The sequence below is a fragment of the Tympanuchus pallidicinctus genome, unplaced genomic scaffold (assembly GCF_026119805.1).
Source record: "Tympanuchus pallidicinctus isolate F22 unplaced genomic scaffold, pur_lepc_1.0 scaffold6, whole genome shotgun sequence".
Classification (NCBI taxonomy): Eukaryota; Metazoa; Chordata; class Aves; order Galliformes; family Phasianidae; genus Tympanuchus; species Tympanuchus pallidicinctus.
Window position 1 is genome coordinate 12,215,862 of NW_026294780.1, and position 9,258 is coordinate 12,225,119.

Below are 9,258 nucleotides of genomic sequence, written 5' to 3' on the forward strand. Positions count from 1 at the left end.
GAGGAATGATCTCATTTGCTATACTTGATCAGTCTGTTTCTAGTTATGTGCCATATAACAATCACACCCTTTTTCCAATTCTTTATTGAGATTGTAAGAGAACACAAAACCTGAATGTATTTCTTTTTCTCATATTTTTAAAACTTCCTTCCTAACAAGAGTCGTAGACTATTAACCATGCCCACCATAATTTAACCCTTCTCTCCAGAAGTTATGCCATATTCTGATATTCTGGTCAGCCCAGAAAGCCAATTATACCCTGGGCTGCATCAAAATAAGCATGGTCAGCAGGTACAAGGAGGTGATCCTGCCCCTCTTCTTTGCATTGGTAAGGCCTCACCTGGAGTACTGCATCCAGATGTGGAGCCCTCAGTACAAGAGAGATGTGGACCTGTTGGAGCACACCCAGAGAGGAGAGCCACAAAATTTGATCAAAGGAATGGAACACCTTCCCTACAAGGACAAGCTGAGAGCTGGGGCTGTTCATCCTGGAGAAGGCTCTGGGGAGAGTTGATAGCAGCCTTTCAGTATCTAAAAGAGAGCTATAAGAAAGCAGGAGACAGGTTCTGTAGCAGGGTCTTCTGTGATAGGACAACAGGAAATGGTTTCAAACTAAATAGAAGAGATTTAGACTGGATACAAGGAAAAAGTCATTACAGTAAGGGTGGTGAGGCATTGGAACAAATTGCTTAGAGAAGTGGTGAATGCCCTGTCCCTGGAGATGTTCAAGGCCAGGTTGAATGGGGCCTTGGGCAGCCTGATCTAGTACTTAGCAACTCTGCCCATGGCCGGGTGGTTGGAGCTCAATCATAGATGAGAATCATAGTATCATGGAATCATAGAATTGTTTGAGCTGGGGCAGAGCTTTAAAGGTCATCTAGTACAATTTGTCCTTGCAATTAACAGTGACACTCACAACTAGATTCAATTGTTCAGAGCCTGGTTGTTCCAGAGCTCACGTGTCTCTGAGAGCATTCTTGAACACTAAATAAGTTATATTTTGTTATGTTATATTTTGTATTCTCCTCAGTGAGGATGTTCCACAGATAAGAATCCGTAATATTTTGATCTTGAGAGAATTTGACATTTGGTGCATGTATCTACATTTTGCTAGACAGGGGAGTGAACTCCCTTAGTGACTATCCATATACCACAGGATTTGTGATTCAGAATAAGACTTTTCCTGCCTAAAGATATTTTCAAACAAGCACGTTTGCTTTTTTTTTTTTTCTTTTTCTCCTTCTTTTTTCTCTCTTTAAAGATCACAAAATGGTTGAATTTGGAAGGAAGCTCTGGAGGTCGTCTGCAGCACACGATGGCTCCTCCCAAAACGCTCACCTGAGGTCTCTCTTTAAGGCATTCAGAACATAGGCAATTGTTACACATAATTACAGCTTGGCAATGATCTCTTATTTATTTACTTTGTCCAAACTGTATATTCTGGAGAAAGATTTACACCTGAAAGTAGTTGAGTAGGCCATGTCTTTCAGAATGAGGGAATGCACATCAATTGTTTATGAACGTGATGTCTTCAAATTTTAGCGTGAGTGAATGGACAAGGTGAGTAAAATGATGGAGAGGACAACATTCAAAGGTTGAATAGTCATGTTCGTTTACAGATTACCCACATTCTCTCCTCCACTATGAGGTACTACTTGCAGCAGTTGTCTTCTTCTTTTTTTTTTTTTTTTTTTTTTTTTTTTTTAAATAACTCACAGGAAATGCAGTGTACATGTCAACAGGTATCAAGTCTTGTTGTATTTATCTTCTGGAACATACTGGGATTTAAGACCCTGTCCTAACAACAGAAGGTAAGAGAAGATTTGTCAAGTAAAATGGTCAGTGTTCTGTAGAACATCCATACTGTATTCAGTTTAGTTTGGGATTTACTGTGTCTCTTTGAACTCCACTGTGAAACTACACCACTGGAAACTAAAAAATGAGATTATTTGGATGTGGTGCTTGTCTACTTGATATTGTGAATGGGATGATTTCTTGACAAACATCAACTTTTTTTTTCTACTATTTTAAGCCAGTAATTTCATTAGTGTGGTTTTGGTTCGGTGGTTGGTTTGTTTTTAAAACCCATAGAGGAATCAGACAAAAATTCAGAAATAAAAGAAATAATATACTAAGAAAAAAAGATTACTTTAGAGGTACCATAAAACGTCTTGTTTGTGTTCTCCATGCCATGTTTTCCTGTATAGTTTAGCCTCCTTGATTCCAATAAAGCCCCAGATATGTTTTATGGTCTTAATTAATCACCAGAGTGTATATTGGATGTAATCACATGAAATGCCTATTGGAAAACACTCATGCTTTGGATTCTGACACAAGAAAAATGATACTTGACAGTGAATTCTCATGAAGCTTTACATTATGTTTTCTTAAATAAGACCCTGCTGATTGCTGGAATATTTAATTTCTTAAAAAATAAAATAAAATCAAAACAAAGCAAAATTTGAAAACCTCTCTCTCTCTCTCTCTTTTGTTCTTTTTGTTTTCAGAAAAACAAACAAAAACAGATTTGCTGCTGTTCAAAACCTTGAATTTTATTTTCAACATTTTCAGACAGTTCTTTTTGCTCAATGGGAAGTATCTGTGATGATTAGCAGCACTGGCTTTTTGTAATTCCCGAGGGTAACTTGTCACCTGCTTCTATGCTCGTTGGTTTTATTTTCATAATAGAAGACTGTGAGGGTAGCTGGTGTTTATCTTATTTGTTAAACTGAAAGGTTGTCTTCCGTTCATTGATAGACAGTTGGAAAAAGTTAAACAAAATAAGCCTGAATAACTGATGACACACAATTTTTCATAGAAGATATTATAGCATTTGCTGCTTCGTCATTATTTTCCTCTTTCCTCCTTGTCCTTGTTTGATTTGGTGTCAGTTTCTCAGCATATTTGGCTGTGCTGATTCTGAGAGGAAACAGAAAGCAACCAATGCCACTCACTGATGTATCTTTCCTAGGCAGCGTTCTTATCTGCTACTTAGCAATTTTATTGTGAAGCTTTGCAAATAATGGTAAAGAAATTTTGATTATGTATTTTAAACTGTAATTATGTGGAACTAATTATTCAAATTAAAGAGAGGTCATGAAACTAGATATGTGTATCTTTGAATCCTTACTTTATACCAGTTCTATAAACTGGTTAAGACCACAATTAAATTAATTAAATTGATAGATTTTTAACATAATTTAAAGGAGCTCAGAAGTCATATATTGAATGCAAAGGGCAATGTGACTCCTGAAGTCTGACAGTACTCTTTGATCCTGAGCTCATATGGAAAGATTAACAGAGCACACATATTGGACTTTGTGATGCTGTCTCCAGGTGGGGAGACTGAAATTCTGCCAGTTTTACTTAGAACTCCAGGGTTTTTTTTATTCTATTAATTCATTATCTTCATTATGCACAACAGCTCTCTAGAAACTTCCCAAAGAGAAGCAAAAATCTGTTTTGTGGCCATTAACAGGAGGAATAGACAGTGATTTGTTTCCAGGCTGAGAATATTTGCTGAAAAAAGGAAGTTCTGCCTGGAAAAACTCTCACCTGACTGAAAAGGGATTTATTTATTTTCTGATGTGACAGACAGTACTGATGACATGAAGGGGGCATAACATCTAAGTCTTTTCAACCAGGAGAAACATGACTGAAGAGTTATGCAATTCCTCACAGATTTTTTTCATTCTACTTTTAAAGAAACTTGTTGGCAAGTTTTTCTCCAGTGTGACTTACATAAATCTTGATGTCTGTCCAGAAATCAGTGCAAGATGATAAAGCTGTATTAATTTTATTGTTATCTTCAGCCGAAAGTAGTAATGAGATTTATCTCCACAATCCCTTCCTCTTTTGAGAGGCTCCTCATTCTGAGATGAATATTTTACATTCTTGCCAAACATACAAATGACCAACGTTCACATCAATAGGTTGTGTTTCAATCTCCAATTTTTTTGTGGTTCTATACTGATTCTCCTAATTAAGAGACAAGCAGATTTTACATGACATTACTTGACATTTCTCAAAGTGTATTACAGGGATCTATGGCTGAACTGACATAGAACTTTGCCTTGGTACAGAACTGAGGCTGTGGAGGGAATTCCTCCATCTATTGTCAGCTGTGCACTTAGTGATTTGGCCTGTGGAGCTGTTGGCTGTGTGCAAAGCTAAAGTCCCTTTGAAGAATGTAAAATCAGAAGCTGTGCTCCTGCTGTGCATCAACTGCACTGCAACCCTTAACAGGATTCAGGGTCAAAACTAATCATGAGCCTTTGGGAAAGTTTGGTCTGCAGCCAGGAGCACAGCTGAAGTCTGATCTGAAGTAAGAGCTGTGCATCGTCTCCTGTATCTCAATCAGACAAACACTGATTCCTTCCCGGATCAGCTGCTTTTCTTACATCACATACTTGCTAAAATTGATGTTGTCTCTCATTTTTCACTTTCTATGAAGTATTTCAATCTCCTTTTATTTTCATCACTTAAGTACCTCTTTATTTCCCCTTTTTTCCCCTGTATACACCAGCCCCTTGCCATAATATCCCATATTTTTTCTGATTTATTTTTGGGGAAAAAAAAAAAAAAAAATCAGTGGCCTCAACAAATTCTCCAGTTTTCAGTGCATAAACATAATTTATTGTGTCTCATTTATCCTTCCTGGAAGGTTTTCCCTATCACCTTAGAGTCTTTGGAATGCCCATCCTCCTGTTAAGTGGACTAGCATGAAGATAGGGAAGTTGTTTGCTTATAAATTGTCTTCTTCCCTTATCCTGCGTTGGGACAAATGATCACCTTCACAGAAATGGGGGGGGGGGTCAATATTTTGCATCAACTGTAATACAGAAGTATCTTGAAGAAACTCTTTGTTACTATGTTTGCAGGTGTGTTGACTACCATTACATGCCCTGATCTAGATGTTCACTTAAGGGTGTCCATTCACTCCCCTTCCTGCCAGTGGGAAAGGGAGAGAACTGGGGAAAAAAAAAAAAAGGTGGAACTTGTAGACTGAGATAAAAGCTATTTACTAAGACAGAAAAGGAAGAGAGAAATAACAGTCATGGTAATTATATATATATTATATTTTATATATACATACATATATAATATAGATGTTATATTATATTTGATATGTATGACAATTATATCTATGTTTTATATATATAGCACGTATTTCTTTTTTTTTCTGTCGTTTGTCTTCTCAGCAACATCGTGGATAATCCTGGGATTTCTTTGAGAAAAACAGTTGAGATCAGAAATACAACAATCACATCCATGTAAACACTGTCAAAATTTTGGCAGATCAGCTCTGCAACAGGTTGAGAAACTTGTCCTTGTGTAATGCAAGCAAAATACTTCAGAAGGAACTTAAACCCCATGAGATTTCCCAACCTAAATGCTTTGCTGAATCAGTGCACCACCTGCACTGGTAGCTTGTTGAAATGCTTAGTATTTCAGTCATCCAGACAAGATAATGTAGAAGCAGATCATTTCAACATTGATGGTGTTTTAAGAACCTGCTTTCAATAACCATTCTGGTATAGAATGAGTGCAATCATTTATTTACTTGGTGGGTTATTCTGATCCACATAAAGTGGGACATCTGTATTCCCTTTGATCACATCAGTGTTACATTGACAACTAACTTTTGATAATTCAAAATCCTTTTGGAATAGCTACTGTGCACTATATTTCTACATTTAAATCTAATTAAAACATTTGTTCTGAACACGATTTTCCCTTTAATGCCAACTACATTGCTATACGTGTTACTTATGCTACCACGTAATTGAATGGATTTGAAGTAGTAGCTTAAAAAAACCCACAGATGTATAGTTTGAAGAGAAAAAAACACTTCAGGAAAAATAGATGGTAATTAGTTGGTTAGCACACCATTTTTTTTGCATTGTTTTATGAAAAGCAGAATGTTGCCACATTTTACATTCTGTTTTCATGATGTCACCTCTGAATTTTCCAGTTTGCCCCTTGGGCATGCAACTTTGTTCCTTGTATTAATCTAAACCTAAGTCTTAATTTATTTTTTCTTCTTTTTTTTTATACATGCTAATCTCCTTGGAGTACCAGGAACTGGTGGGTTGGAGCCAGTTCTAATTGAAAACAATGAAATGCTCAGTTTGACATCAGTGTTTTCAAGATATGTAGAAGGCTCAGTGATTATTTTAAACTCTTACTGTTGTTAATTGTTACTTGTATGCTAATCTGATCAATTCTCATTGCTTGAAAAAAGACAAATTCATTTCAGTGACTAAATTGAACATTGTGGTTTATTTGCATTTTTTATTAGCCTATATGCTTGCAAAAAACATTCACATGCCCATATACAAACCTCCTGCTACTCTACATCTTGAACAAAGAATTATATTTATCTGGTAACTAGAATTTTACAGCAGGTACGGGACCTGCTAAATCCTGCTGAGGGTACTTTTTCAATATGCATTCATTAGCAAATATTAGCATCCACATTTCATTTAACAGAGCTAGGATAACAAGAAATTAATGGACCACTCACTTAAAATTAATAGCTTCTATCTCTTGAACTGACAGAATCAGTTAATAAGAAATGTATATATTCACTATACTGCAGTACTCTTAGGAGGCACTCTTTGCCTCCTACTTTATGCCGTGGAATTGTTGCCTGGGGCTGATACTCTGAAGAAGGACTAGGTATTTTCCATTTTTATAAGTGAGTGTCCTTGGGGTTTTGTGAGAGTTAAGAAGAACTTTGATACAACTGAAATGTGTCAGATTGTTCTGACATTGGCAGGAAGTATGTGTATAGCAGTGTTTCTTGGTGGAATACAATGGGTTTGTTTCATCAGTAGTAGTTTTGTTGTTTTTTGTTTTTTGTTTGTTTTTTTTTTTGAAGATAGAGTCCTTGTAGAGCAGAGGAATGAGGTCTTTTGAGTCATTATCTAATGACATCCTCATGGTCTACTAATGTCCACATGAAAGTCTGCAGACTTCTTCAACAGGAGACTCTCTGAGCCTGGTCAGGAGCAAGGGGTGACTGGTGTCACACAGGGGACAGATCAAATTGTCCACTAACATTACTGCTATTTAACTACTAACTGCTATCTAACTACTGCTATTACATTGCCCTGCTATCTGACAGGAGGAGAGTCCACAGTACCACAGATGTGGCAGCCCTGCATGTCCCCTGCTCACCCTGACAACCATGGAGTGCCAGGGAGCCCCTTCTCATATTGTTTGGAGGGCTACTTCTGTAGGGCGGGAGGTGTCCTGCTCCATCCCTACAGCTCAAGATCCCATTGCAGGGAATAAGTGGTGCGCAGCAATGCCAGCAGTCAGTATTTTTAGGGTATGTAGTTTGGTGTCTCTGAAGCCACTCAGAAGGGCCACAGCAGAAGAGGGAAACATAAAGCTTTCTTGGACAGACAACACTGTTGTAACTGCATTTTTGGCAGTGAGAATTGTCATACAAATGAGCAAGAGATATATGTCTCTATCCCACCTCACAGTGCAGTAAGTATTTGATGCCAGGGTGTGGTCTTTCTGCCAATGACTGGCAGCAGTACAGTGGTTATGAACAGAGCTGTGTTGTGAACAGTAGGCTATGGCACAATGACAAGCACTGCAAAAAAGTGCTGCTGCTAAGAGACTGATTGGATCAACAAGCTGTGTAAAAAGAGGAGTGCATGGATACAGTGTGATGTTTGATGAATTCCCTTGCAGGATGTTCAAGCTCATATAGGCCATAAACCACTCAAGGTAGTTTTTGATGACATAGTCTGACAGACAGCCACTTGCCCCCAGATTGCACAATTGGTCTTCCTGAGGGGTCAGAGATCAACTTTCAGGGAGTAGATGGTCTTGCTTTGGCTTGTGCTGGGCTGAACCTTTCTTCACCTCAGCCTGTAATTTCTGGAGAACGCAGCTACTTTAGGACAATTTAGAGACATAGAAAACCTCAGGAAGAGAAGTAGGTGGATATGATCCAAAGAAAGCCTTAGTGTTCAGTTCCAAAAATGTGTTTTTCAATGGTGTAGTTCTAACTAAGTCTTCAAAGGCACAAGTGTGAGAGCAATCTCATTCAGGAAGAAAACTGTCCAGTAAGACCATCTACCAATGAGGAACCATGAGGAACAAGCAATTCTGTGTGCAAGAGAACTAATGGAGCACAGCTTCCAGAGGCTGTTCCTTCTCATCACTTATTTGCTTCCTCTTCACCACTGGATGAGCACTAATAGAGAGCACCAAATATAGAGCACAATTCCACAAGCTTTATTTGCTTAGATAATCATGCTAAACATAATCTAGGCTTTTTCCTAGTTTTAATACTGGATTATGTTCTATTGCCAATGGGAGCAGAAAGGAAAAAATATTCCAAAAACAGTAATGCATCTGAGGGGATCTTTAAATTGTAGTTTACCTGCTTAAAAAATGTACAGTTTTTTTAATTGTACATTTCATTTCACTTTTGTTCCTGATTTTGCTGAGACTGGGTGATCAGGTGCCAAACCCAAAGTCCACAGGGAGTGTAAAGCCAACAGAGGTCTGACCAAATGGCCTAGATGGCAAAATTCCAATCCTCTAATGCAATAAGGCACCTCAGAGCCATGCCACAGAAATCTATTCTGATTTTATACACACTTAAAATGCAAAGTTTAAACTTTTAAGGGGTGTAATTGCAGTGTTCCTTTCATTCTGTGAAACACTTCAGGTGCTGTGAAACCATAAGTATATCTAAATGTAAAAGCAGAATTTGCAATTCAGTATTTCTCAGCATCAGCCAGGAAGGAAACGTATGAATCCATCTGTTCATCTGAACGTATGAAGAATTTGTTTTGTTTTCCATTTGATTCACTCCGCATAGTTTGGTAATTTTAAAATTCTCTCCCTTCACTGGAACTGTGGTGTTAGCACTGAGAGTTTTGTAGTGTATTTAATGCTAGACAAGGGGCCAGGGAGAGAAGACAAGGGAAAAGATCATTTTTTACAGTACCAGAGACAAAATATTTGTGGTTATACTTCATGAGATTTATTCTTTCACCTCACTTACCGACTAGAGCGATAATACTCTGGTATTTTTCTCTTGCTGTAATTCACAACATTAGTCATTCTATGAGACTTTTGTACTCCTTCCTGCAAAATCACTGCTCATGCTGTTATCCTAACATTATTTTGAGAACCATGGAGGAAATGGGTACTATTTCAAAAAGCAAATCCAAAAAGTATCTTTCTGTGAAGCTAAAGATTTTCATGGAACAGTCATTGTCCTCT

At 37.7% G+C, this 9,258-nt stretch overlaps 1 long non-coding RNA gene across 1 annotated transcript; it reads left to right on the plus strand.

Moving 5' to 3' along the window:
• The first annotated feature begins 1,716 nt into the window (after positions 1–1,716).
• Positions 1,717–5,676, plus strand: LOC128092189 (uncharacterized). The gene is made up of 3 exons (XR_008211676.1): positions 1,717–1,811; positions 2,508–2,700; positions 5,202–5,676. It is a non-coding gene; the product is annotated as an uncharacterized LOC128092189 (long non-coding RNA).
• Positions 5,677–9,258: the final 3,582 nt, after the last annotated feature.